The 13,351-nt window shown below is 44.2% G+C and overlaps 1 protein-coding gene across 8 annotated transcripts in view; it reads left to right on the top strand.

Annotated features, from left to right (window-relative positions):
- LOC140729106 (amyloid-beta A4 precursor protein-binding family A member 1-like) overlaps window positions 1–13,351 on the top strand; it is a 174,307-nt gene that overhangs the window by 67,890 nt on the left and 93,066 nt on the right. The window lies entirely within an intron of this gene.

The following is a 13,351-nucleotide window of genomic DNA, read 5'->3' as shown; positions in this document are numbered from 1 at the left end:
CCAACCTCCACATCTAGCACATAATTCTCTGTAACTTCTCCTTCTCCAATGGGATCCCAGTACCAAGCACATCTTCCCCCACCCCACTTTCTGCTTTCAGCAGGGATCGCTCCCTATGTGACTCCCTCGTCCATTTGTCCCTCCCCACTTCCCCACTGGTCTCTCTCCTGACACTTATCCTTGCAAGCAGTACAAGTGGCACACGTGTCCCTACACCACCTCCCTCACTACATTCAGGGCCCCAAACAGTCCTACCAGGGGAGGTGACACTTCACGTGTGAGTCTGTTGGGGTCATCTGCTGTATCTGGTGCTGCTAGTGTAGCTTCCTTTATATTGGTGAGACACAATGGAGATTGGGAGATCGCTTTGCCAAGCATGCTTCGTCCACCAGAAAAAGCCGGATCTCCCAGTGGCCACCCATTTTAATTTCACTTCCCATTCCCAATTCCGACATGTCATTCCATGGCCACCTCTACTTTCACGATGGGGCCACACTCAGGTTGGAGGAGCAACACCTTGTATTCCGTCTGGGTAGCCTCCAACCTGATGGCATGAACAATGCTTTCTCTAACTTCTGGTAATGCCCCCCTCTTCACCATTCATCATTCCTTATCTCCTTTTCACTTCCCTCTGGTGCTCCTCCTTTTCCATGGCTTTCTGTCTTCTCCTATTAGAGATCAGATTCTCCCCTTCTCCAGCCCTGTATCTCTTTCACCAATTCACTTCCCAGCACTTTACTTCAACCCTTCCCCTTATCGCTTATCTGTTTCACCTATCACCTTGTGTTTCTTTCTCCCCTTCCCTCTCCCCACCTTCTAACTCTGGCTCCTCATGTTTTTTTTCAGTCCTAATGAAGGGTCTCGGCCTGGAATGTCGACTATTTTCTATAAATGTTGCCTGGTCTGCTGAGTTCCTCCTCCATTTTGTGTGTGTTGCTTTGGATTTCCAGCATCTGCAGATTTTCTCTTGTTTGACATTGTTTTTGTCCCCAGTTACTGTTCAACAACGACACATTTTATTTGGCATTAATTTTATAATTCTCCTCCATGGTTTTGGGTTTCTCCAGATATTGTAATATTACCTCCTTGTTTTTCAAACACTCCAATTCTGATCTTTTGAATATTTCTCAATTGAACCATCTTGTATTTGACAGGGGTGTCTGGGTTAATAGTGGGAATTCCCTCTCTAAATCTCTACCATTGTGTCCTCCTCAATGAAGCTCCAACACCATCTCTTCCTCTGGTCAACTATTCAAGTAAACAAATTTTCTATCAGTCAAATTTTCTGTGGTGAAGCCTTTCCAACATTAAAGACATTGTCTTTAATTTACTTCCTTGAAGTCTCAGAGAAATAGATGCCATAGAACATTACAGCACAGAAACAGGCCCTTCAGCCCTTCTTGTCTGTGCCGAACCATTTTTCTGCCTAGTCCTACTGACCTGCACCTGGAAAATATCCCTCCATACACCTCTCATCCATGTACCTGTCCAAGTTTTTCTTAAATGTTAAAAGTGAGCCCGCATTTACCACTTCATCTGGCAGCTCATTCCACACTCCCACCACTCGCTGTGTGAAGAAGCCCCCCCCCCACCCCAATTTTCCCTTTAAACTTTTCCCCCTTCACCCTTAACCCATGACCTCTGGTATTTTTCTCCCCAGGCCTCAGTGGAAAAAGCCTGCTTGCATTCACTTTATCCCATCATATACCTGTATAAAATCTCCCCTCATTCTTCTACGCTCCAGGGAATAAAGTCCTAACCTATTCAACCTTTCTCTGTAACTCAGTTTCTCAAGTCCTGGCAAAATCCTTGTAAACCTTCTCTGCATTCTTTCTACCTTATTAATATCCTTCCTGTAATTAGGTGACCAAAACTGCTCACAGTACTCCAAATTTGGCCTCACCAATGTCTTATACAACCTCACCATAACATTCCAACTCTTATACTCAATACTTTGATTTATAAAGGCCAGTGTACCAAAAGCTCTCTTTATGACCCTATCTACCTGTGACACCACTTTTAGGGAATTATGTATCTGTATTCCCAGATTTCTCTGTTCTACTGCACTCCTCAGTGTCCTACCATTTACCTTGTATGTTCTACCTTGGTTTGTCCTTCCAAAGTGCAATACCTCACACTTGTCTGCATTAAACTCCATCTGACATTTGTCATCCCATTTTTCCAGGTGGTCCAAATCCCTCTGCGAGCTTTAAAAATCTTCCTCACTGTCCGCTACACCTCCAGTCTTTGTATCATCAGCAAATTTGCTGATCCAATTTACCACATCATCCAGATCATTGATATAGATGACAAATAACAATGTACCCAGCACTGATCCCTATGACACACCACTAGTCACAGGCCTCCACTCAGAGAAGCAATCCTCCACTAACACTTTCTGGCTTCTCCCATTGAGCCAATGTCTAATCCAATTTACTACCTCTCCATGTTACCTAGCGACTGAATCTTCCTAACTAACCTCCCATGTGGGACTTTGTCAAAGGCCTTACTGAAGTCCATGTAGACAACATCCACTGCCTTCCCTTCATCCACTTTCCTTGTAACCTCCTCAAAAAACTCTAATAGATTTGTTAAACATGACCTACCATGCACAAAGCCGTGTTGACTCTCCCTAATAAGTCCCTGTCTATCTAAATACTTGTAGATCCTATCTCTTAGTACTCCTTCCAATAATGTACCTACTACCGACATCAAACTTACCGGCCTATAATTTCCCGGATTACTTTTAGAGCCTTTTTTAAACAACGGAACTACATGAGCTATCCTCCAATCCTCCAGCCCCTCACCCATAGATACTGACATTTTAAATATATCTGTAAAGGCCCCTGCAATTTCAACACTAGTCTCCTTCAAGGTCCGTGGGAATACCTTGTCAGGTCCTGGGGATTTATCTACTCTGATTTAATAGAATACTACAGCACATTACAGGCCGTTCAGCCCACATTGTTGTGCCAACCCTCAAACCCTGCCTCCCATATAACCCCCCACCTTAAATTCCTCCATATACCTCTCTAGTAGTCTCTTAAACTTCACTAGTGTATCTGCCTCCACCACTGGCTCAGGCAGTGCATTCCACGCACCAACCACTCTGAGTGAAAAACCTTCTTCTAATATCCCCCTTGAACTTCCCTCCCCTTACCTTAAAGCCATGTCCTCTTGTACTGAGCAGTGGTGCCCTGGGGAAGAGGCGCTGGCTGTCTACTCTGTCTATTCCTCTTAATATCTTGTACACCTCTATCATGTCTCCTCTCATCTTCCTTCTCTCCAAAGAGTAAAGCCCTAGCTCCCTTAATCTCTGATCATAATCCATACTCTCTAAACCAGACAGCATCCTGGTAAATCTCCTCTGTACCCTTTGCTTCCACATCCTTCCTATAGTGAGGCGACCAGAACTGGACACAGTACTCTGAGTGTGGCCTAACTAGAGTTTTATAGAGCTGCATCATTACCCCGCGACTCTTAAACTCTATCCCTCGACTTATGAAAGCTAACACCCCATAAGCTTTCTTAACTACCCTATCTACCTGTGAGGCAACTTTTAGGGATCTGTGGACATGTACCCCCAGATTCCTCTGCTCCTTCACACTACCAAGTATCCTGCCATTTACTTTGTACTCTGCCTTGGAGTTTGTCCTTCCAAAGCCTCAAGACAGCAAGCACCTCCTCCTCTTCAATCTGTATAGGTTCCATGACCTCACTACTTGTTTGCCTTATTTCCATAGACTCCATGCCAGTTTCCTTAGTAAATACAGATGCAAAAAACCCATTTAAGATCTCCCCCATTTCTTTTGGTTCCATACATAGCTGACCACTCTGATCTTCAAGAGGACTAATTTTATCCCTTACTATCCTTTTTTTTTCTTAATATACCTGTAGAAGCTCATAGGATTTTCCTTCACCTTGACTGCCAAAGCTACCTCATGTCTCCTTTTAGCCCTCCTGATTTCTTTAAGTATTTTTTGTACTTTTTATACTCCTCAAGCACCTTATTTGCTCCCTGTTTCCTACACATGTCATACATCTCTCTTTTTCTTTATTAGAGTTCCAATATCCCTCAAGAACCAAGGTTCCTTATTCTTATTCACTTTGCCTTTAATCCTGACAGGAACATACAAATTCTGCACTCCCAAAATTTCTCCTTTGAAGGCCTCCCACTTACCAATCACATCCTTGCCAAAGAACAACCTGTCCCAATCTATGCTTTTTAGATCCTTTCTCATTTCTTCAAATTTGGCCTTTTCCCAGTTTAGAACCTCAACCCGAGGGCCAGATCTACCTTTATCCATGATCAAGTTGAAACTAATGACGTTATGATCACTGGAACCAAAGTGTTCTCCTACACACACTTCCAACTCCACTTCTAACTCGTTTCCTAATAGGAGATCTAATATTGCATCCTCTCTTGTCGGTACCTCTATATATTAATTTAGAAAACTTTCCTGGACACATTTTACAAGCTCTAACCCATCTAGACCTTTAACAGTATGGGAGTCCCAATCAATATGTGGAAAATTAAAATCCCCTACTATCACAACATTATGTTTCCTGCAGTTGTGTGCTATCTCTCTGCAGATTTGCTCCTCCAATTCTCACTGACTGTTGGGTGGTCTATAATAAAACCCCATTAATGTAGTCATACCTTTCCTGTTTCTCAGCTCCACCCATATGGTCTCGGTAGACAAGCCCTCTAATCTGTCCTGCCTGAGCACTGCTGTAACATTTTCCCTGACTAGCAATGCCATCCCTCCACCTTTCATCCCTCTGCCTCTATCACGTCTGAAACATTGGAACCCTGGAACATTAAGCTGCCAGTCCTGCCCCTCCTGTAGCCAAGTTTCACTAATGTCTATAATGTCATAATTCCATGCGTCAATCCACGCCCTCGGTTCATCTGCCTTCCCCACAATACTCCTCACATTGAAGTAGACACACCTCAGAAGATTATTACCACCACACACAAACCTTCTATTTATGACTTTGTATGAACTTTTAACATCATTTATTTTCACCCCCACTCCACTATCTGCTCTGTCACTCTGGTTCCCATCCCTCTGCAAATCTAGTTTAAACCCTCCCCAACAGCACTAACAAACCTCCCTGCAAGGCTATTGGTCCCCCTGTAGTTCAGGTGTAACCCGTCTCTCTTGTACAGGCCCCACCTGCCCCAGAAGAGGTCCCAATGATCCTGAAATCTGAAACCCTGCCCCCTACACCAGTTCCTCAGCCACATGTTCATCCTCCGGAGCATCCTACTCTTACCCTCACTGGCACGTGGCGCAGGTAGCAATCCTGAGATTACCACCCTCGAGGTCCTGCTTTTTAACTTCCTACCAAGCTCTCTACACTCACTCTTCAGGACCTCCTCACTCTTTCTTCCTACGTCATTGGTACAGATGTGTACCATGACATCTAGCTGATCACCCTCCCACTTCAGAATGCTGTGCACGTGATCAGAGACATCCCTGACCCTGGCACTCGGGAGGCAACAAACCATCTGCGTGTCTCTGTCATGACCACAGAACCTCCTGTGTGTGTGTAACTATTGAATCACCTATCACTACCGCTCTCCTCTTCTTCCACCCTCCCTTCTGCACTGCAGAACCAGACTCGGTGCCAGAGATCCGGCTGTCACAGCTTGTCCCAAGTAAGTCATTCCCCCCCTCCCCAACAGTATCCATATCAGTATACTTGTGGTTGAGAGGAATGGCCACAGGGGAACCCTGCTCTGCCTGCCCTTTCCCCTTCCCTCACCTGACGGTAACCCAGTTACCTGTGCGCTGCTCCTTTGGCGTAACTACCTCCCTGAAGCTACTATCTATAAATTACTCATTCTCCCAAATGATCCAGAGGTCATCTAGCTCCTGCTCCAGTTCCCTAACGCGGTTTGTTAGGAGCTGCAGCTGGATGCACTTCTTGCAGGTGTTGTTGTCAGGGACACTGGGAGTCTCCCTGACTTCCCACATCCTTCAAGAGGAGCATTCCAACATCCTGCCTGGCATTCTCTCTACTCTAAACAAACAAAACTTACCACACGGGAGGTTAGTTAGGAACGTTCAATCGTTAGGTATTAATATTGAAGTAGTAAAATGGATTCAACAGTGGCTGGATGGGAGATGCCAGAGAGTAGTGGTGGATAACTGTTTGTCAGGTTGGAGGCTGGTGACTAGTGGTGTGCCTCGGGGATCTGTACTGGGTCCAGTGTTGTTTGTCATATACATTAATGATCTGGATGATGGGATGGTAAATTGGATTAGTAAGTATGCAGATGTTACTAAGATAGGTGGCGTTGTGGGTAATGAAGTAGGTTTTCAAAGCTTGCAGAGAGATTTAGGCCAGTTAGAAGAGTGGACTGAAAGATGGCAGATAGAGTTTAATGCTGATAAGTGTGAGGTGCTACATTTTGGTAGGAATAATCAAAATAGGACATACATGGTAAATGGTAGGGCATTAAGGAATGCAGTAGAACAGAGTGATCTAGGAATAATGGTGCATAGTTTCTTGAAGGTGGAATTTCATGTGGATAGGGTGGTGAAGAAAGCTTTTGGTATGCTGGCCTTTATAAATCAGGGCATTGAGTATAGGAGTTGGGATGTAATGTTAAAACTGTAAAGGCATTAGTGAGGCCAAATTTGGAGTATTGTGTACAGTTCTAGTCACCGAATTATAGGGAAGATGTCAACAAAATAGAGAGAGTACAGAGGAGAATTACTAGAAAGTTACCTGGATTTCAGCACCTAAGTTACAGGGAAAAATTGAACAAGTTAGGTTTTTATTCTTTGGAGCGTAGAAGGTTGAGGGGGGACTTGATAGAGGTAATTAAAATAATGAGGGGGATAGATAGAGTTGACGTGGATAGGCTTTTTCCGTTGAGAGTAGGGGAGATTCAAACAAGAGGACATGAGTTGAGAGTTAAGGGACAAAAGTTTAGGGGTAACATGAGGGGGAACTTAGAGAGTAGTAGCTGTGTGGAACGAGCTTTCAGTAGAAGTGGTAGAGGCAGGTTCGATTTTGTTATTTAAAAAATTGGATAGGTATATGGACAGGAAAGGAATGGAGGGTTATGGGCTGAGTGCAGGTAGGTGGGACTAGGTGAGAGTAGGCGTTCGGCACGGACTAGAAGGTCTGAGGTGGCCTGTTCCCGTGCTGTAATTGCTATATTGTTATTTGGTTACCGGAACCTACCCTCGCCTCTGCCTGTTCACGCTGAAGCCTGTTGAACCAAAGCTGTCTCACTCTGCTCCCTCTCACTCCGCTGCCCGCTGAATATTGTGGTCGCCTTTTTGAACCTTTGATGCTCTACTAGCTGACGTCACGCACCTGCGCAGTCCAGCCTCTTTTCCCCGAGCAGTGAAAAAAGAATGGTTTCTCTCCGAGATTTCTTACCCCTTCACTCTCAGCCTCTAGCTCCGCTATGTTGAAGATGAAGAAAAGGAGAACAGGGTTTGGAGAATAAAGTTTGGAATTCTACCTCTGGAGGCTGAGATGGATAGAAGTCTCATCTTTAGGGAAGTGTTATTGGAATCAAGAAGGAAAATGGAACCAAAATGGGTCTTGATCATAGAAATATCATCATTCAGTACAGAAATGGGTTTTTTGGCCTGTTAGTTCAATGGAGACCATCCAACACCCACTTAAATTAATTGAAGATCATTTATTGTCCACGTGTTCCCCTCTGCTCTCTCTAGAATCTTGTTGATGGTTGGACAATCTCTAGACTGACTGGCCTCCTGTTGTTCTGAAAGCATGAGTTAAAAGAAGATGAGTTTTGAGGAGGAGCATGGAAGGAGGAGAGTTTGGAGAGGGTTTCCTGAATGCAGTTTTGTGATTGGGGTCAGGGAGCGATAATGCCGAAGTGGTTAATGATATCAGCTACCTGCCATTCACCAAGAAGCAATGGTCATTACTGGGAGCTCCTCAGTGGGTAGAGGGTCACTGCATGGCTGAAAGGGTTTGTACCACTAGTAAAAGCCAATGCCGTCAGTAGATTAAACACCAGGACTGAGATGTTGGAAGCCATAGAGTTGAACAACAAGAATAGATTGTGATAGTTATGGGGTTATGGTGGGCATGACTTGCTGTGCATCAGAGTAGGAAAACCATGAGGTGCTTCACAAGAAGCATTACCTGTCAAAATAAGTTACTCGTAAAACACTCCCAGCAGAAAAACAGGCCCTTCAGCCCATCTGTCTAGTCTCATCAACCAGCATCAAAACCATAGCCCTCTCATCCATGTACCTATCGAAATTTCTCTTGACTGTTGAAATCAATCCACATCCACCACTTGCACCAGCAGCTCATTCCACGCTCTCACCACCCACTGAGTGAAGAAGTTTTCCATACGTTCCCCTTAAATATTTCACCTTTCATCCTTAACTGATGAATTGTAGTTGTAGTCCCACCCAACCAAAGTAGAACAAGCTTGTTTGTATTTACCCCATCTATATGCCTCACAATTTTGCATACCTCAGTCTTCAACTTTCTAAGGAATGAAATCTTAGCCTATTCAACCTTCCCCTATAACTCAGGTCCTCAAGTCCCTGCAATTTCCTTGTAAGTTTTCTCTGTACTCTTTCAGTCTTGTTTACGTATTTCCTGTAGGTAGGTGACAAAAGCTGGACACAGTACTCCAAATTAGGCCTCACTGATATACAATTTCAACGTAACATCCCAACTCTACTACTCAATACATTGATTTATGAAGGCCAGTGTGCCAAAAGTTTTCTTTACAATCCTATCTATCTACAATACCACTTCTAAGGAATTATGGATCTGTAGTCCCAGATCCCTCTGTTCTACTGCACTCCTTGGTGCCCTACCACTTACCGTGCAAGACCTACCTTGGTTGGCCCTCCCAAACTGCAACACTCACACTTGCCTGTATTAAATTCCATCTGCTGCTTTTTAGCTCATTTTTCCGGCTGGTCCAAATCCTGCTGCAAGCTCTGATAGTCTTCCTTGCTATCCAGAACATCTGCAATCTTGGTGTCATCTGCAAATTTGTTGATCCAGTTAACCACATTATCATGCAGATTGTTGACAGATGACAAACAACAACAGACCCAGCATTGATCCCTGCGGCACGCCACTAGTCCCAGGCTTCCAGTCAGAGAGTCAAGCACCTACCACCACTCTCTGGCTTTTCCCACAAAGCCAATATCTAATCCAGTTTAATGCCAAGTGATTGCACCTTCTTGACCAACCTCCCATGCGGGACCTTGTCAAAGGTCTTGCTAAAGTCCATGTAGACAGCGTCTAGTGCTTTGCCTTCATCAACTTCTTCAAAAAAACTCTTAACTTTGGTTAAACACGACTTGCCATCCATAAGCCATATTGACTATCCCCAATCAATCAATCCCTGTCTATCCAAACACTTGTATATCTGCTCCCTTAGAAGACCTCCCAATAATGTTTCCACTGACCTATAATTTCCTGGCTTAGAGCCTTTCTTAAACAGCATTAGCTATCCTCCAATCCTCCAGCATCTCATCTATGGCTAAGGACATTTTAAATATCTCTGCATGGCCCCCTACAATTTCTACACTAACCTTCCACAGGGTCCAAGGCAACATCTTGTCAGGCCCTGGGGACTTATCCACCCTATTTTGACTGAAGACAGCAAATACCTCATCCTCTGAAATCTATATACAATCTATGATCTCACTGCTGCATTTCCTCACCTCTAGAATCTGTGTCTGTCTCCTGAGTAAATAAAGATGCAAAATACCCATCTGAGATCTCCACCACCTCTTTTGGCTCCACGCACAGATTATCACTCTGATCTTTCAGAGGGAATTTTGTCCCTTGCTATCCTTTTGCTCTTAATATATCTGTTAAAGCCCTTAGGATTATTCTTCATCTTGTCTGCCAGAACAATCTTCTGATTTCCCCAAATGTTCTCTAGCATTTCTTATACTCAAGTACCTCCTTTGTCCCTGCCTGATAACACCTGTATGCAGCTCCTTTTTTTTTTAACCAGAACCTCAATATCTCTTGAAAACCAAGGTTGCATAAATCTGTTTTCCTTGTCTTTTCTTCTGACAGGAATACATAAGCTCTGTACTCTCAAAAACTTCACTTTTAAAGGCCTTTGCCAAAGAACAATCTATCCCTACACATCCTTGAAAGATCCTTTCTGATGCTATCAAAATTGGCCTTTCTCCAATTTAGAATCGCAACCTGAGGACCAGACCTATCCTTTTCCATAAATACCTTGAAGCTAAAATCATCATTATCACTAGACTAACTTCTGTCACCTGCCCTGTCTCATTCCCTAATTGCAGATAAAGTATCGCACACTCTCTTGTTGGGACTTCTATGTACTGATGAAGGAAACTTTCCTGAACACATTTGACAAACTCTATCCCATCTCATCCCTTTATAGTAAGGGAGTCCCGGTCAGTGTGTGGAAAGTTAAAATCAACTACTGCCACAACCTTGGGTTTCTTGTAACAGTCTGCGATCTCTAAAAATTTGCTCCTCTAAATCCCGTGGACTGTTGGTTAGCCTTTCTTATTCCTTACTTCTACTCATCCACCTCAGTAGATGAGTTCTCCTGTCTGCCCTGACTGAGCATTGCCATGACATTTTCCCTGACTAATAATGCTACCCCTCCTCTAATACCTCCCACTCTGTCGAGTCTAAAACAATGGAACCTCAGGATACTGAGTTGCCATTCCTGACCCCCCTGCATGCAGCCAAGTCTCACTAATGGTTACAGTGTGATAACTCCACGTGGTGATCCCTGAGCTCATCTGCCTTTCCTACAGTACTCCTTGCATTGGAATATACACAGAACTGAACATTAGTCCCATCATGCTTGACCTTTTGATAGCTGACCTTGTAGCTTTAACAACTTCTTTCTCCACCACCACTCCACTGTTTGTTCTGGTGCTGTGGTTCCCATTCCCCTGCAACTCTAGTTTATACCTGGAGTTAAACCAGCAAAGATGCATGTATCAGGGTGCTCTTATCAACTACAGCTTGGCATTCAATACCATCATCCCCTCAAAACTAATCAAGATGCTTTAAGACCTTGGTCTCAATCCTTCCTTGTGCAATTGGATCCTGGATTTCCTTACTTACAGACCCCAGTCAGTTCAGATTGGCAGCAACATCTCCACAATCTCCATCAGCACAGGTGCACTGCAAGATTGTGCTCTACAAGGTTTGCTTTACATTTACGACTGTGTGGCTAAGTACAGCTCCAGTGCCATATTCAAATTTGGTAATGATGCTACGGCTTTTGGCTGAATCAAAGGTGGTGACGAATCAGTATTTAGGAGGGAGATTGAAAATCTGGCCGAGTGGTGTGATAACAACAACCTCTCACTCAGTGTCAGCAGGACAAGGAGCTGAATATTGACTTAAGGAAGAGGAAGCCAAAGTTCCATGAGCCAGTCTTCATCGGAGAATCAGAGGTGGAGAGGGTCAGCAATATTAAATTCCTCCTGTTATCATTACAGTGGTCTTGTTCTGCACCCAGCGCTTAAGGGAAATTGCGAAGAACGGCAGCACCTCTACTTCCTCAGGAGTCTGCAAAGATTCGGCATGACATCTAAAACTGTGACAAACTTCTGTAGATATGTGTGGAGAATATATTGTGGTTACATCACAGCCTGGTATGGAAACTCCAGTGCCATTGAACAGAAAATCCTACAAAAAGACCCAGTCCATTATGGGTGAATCCCATCCCCTCCAATGAGCACATTTACATGAAGCATTTTCATAGGAAAGCAGCATCCACCACCCTGGCCGTGCCTTCTTCTTGCTACTGCCATCGGGAAGAAGGTACTCACACCACCAGGTCAGGAACAGTTAATATCCCTCAACCATCAGGCTCTTGAACTAGGAATAACTAGCCTCAACTTCACTTGCCCCATTACTGAAATGTTCCTACGACCTAGGGACCCACTTTCAAGGACTCTTCATCTCATGTTCTCAATTCTTATTGCTTATTTATTTATTTATTTATTTATTGTTACTTATATTTGTACAGTTTGTTGTCTTTTGCTCATTGGTTAAGCACCCAAGTAGGTGTGGGTGGTTATTATTCTGTTATGATTTATTGAGTATGCCCACAAGAAAATTAATCTCAAATTGCATATGGTGACATGTATTGACTTTGATAATAAACTAATTTGAACTTTGAACCTTTCCCTGTGTAGCACTAATAAATCTTCCTGCTATGATATTGGTCCCCTCCCACCCCCAAGTTCAGGTGCAAACTCTCCCTTCTCTACAGTCTCACCTTCGCTGGAAGAGAGCCCAATGATCCAAAAATCTGACCCCCCCCCCGCACAAACTTCTTAGTTGAACACATGGCTGTATGATCTTCCTATTTCTGGCCTCACTAGCACGTGGCACAGATAGAAACTGGGATCACATCCGTGGGGATCCTGTCCTTTAACTAGAGCACCTAACTCCCTGAACCTCCTCACCCATCCTACCCATGTTATTATTTACAATGTGGACCACGCCCTCCCGCTCAAGAATGCTGTGGACTCAATCCAAGATATCTCTGACCATGGCACCCAGGAGGTGACAAGCCACGTGGGGAATAGCGTTCTTGTCCAATGAACCTCCATTCTCTTAAGTAATGACTCTATCACCACAGCTTGCCTTTCCAGAGTCAGTGTCAGAGACCTGCTCGCTGCGGCTTCCTCCTGGTACGTTGCCAACCCCCCCCCCCCAAGGTCTTTCCTTCGACAGTCAAATTGCCTGGGGTGCATCCCTCCTTGTAGCTCCTATATATCACCCCAATCTCCCAGTTCCTTCACACAGTCCCCAAGGAGCTGCAGCTCAGTGTACTTCATGCAGATGTAGTTATCAGGGAGACTGGAGGTCACCCAAGTTCCCACATCTCACACAAGGAACATGCCACTAACTTGGACCCATTCTCAGCGCAATAGCAATGTACTAACAGGAAAATAACTTACTGGAAAGTTACTTAGAGCCTGTATCTGTGCCTGACCAAGCCTGCTGAACTAAAACTGGATCACTCTAACCCTGTACCGCTCAAACAATGGCTCTTCCTCATACTCCTGCTTTCTTTTTATTGGCTCAAACAGTGACTGAATCCCAACGAGACTTTCAGTTTTCAAATGGCTACCGCCCTGCAAGATGTTGCTCTCTCACTCGCTTGCTTCAGCAGTTGACACTGAATGTTTCGGGTATTCAGGCACTCTCCTCACTCAGCAATAATCAGTTTGATCTGAGGTCCCTTTGTGTGTGTGTGTGTCTGTGTTTCTTCAAGCATGTCCAGAGAATTCACCAGATATATATTCTAAAGCTTCTTATATTTCATCAGCACCTTTTGACTGGTTTACAAGCA

This window comes from Hemitrygon akajei, chromosome 6 (genome assembly GCF_048418815.1).
Source record: "Hemitrygon akajei chromosome 6, sHemAka1.3, whole genome shotgun sequence".
NCBI lineage: Eukaryota > Metazoa > Chordata > Chondrichthyes > Myliobatiformes > Dasyatidae > Hemitrygon > Hemitrygon akajei.
The sequence above is the reverse complement of the archived record's forward strand: the minus strand, read 5'-3'. Positions and strand labels throughout refer to the sequence as shown.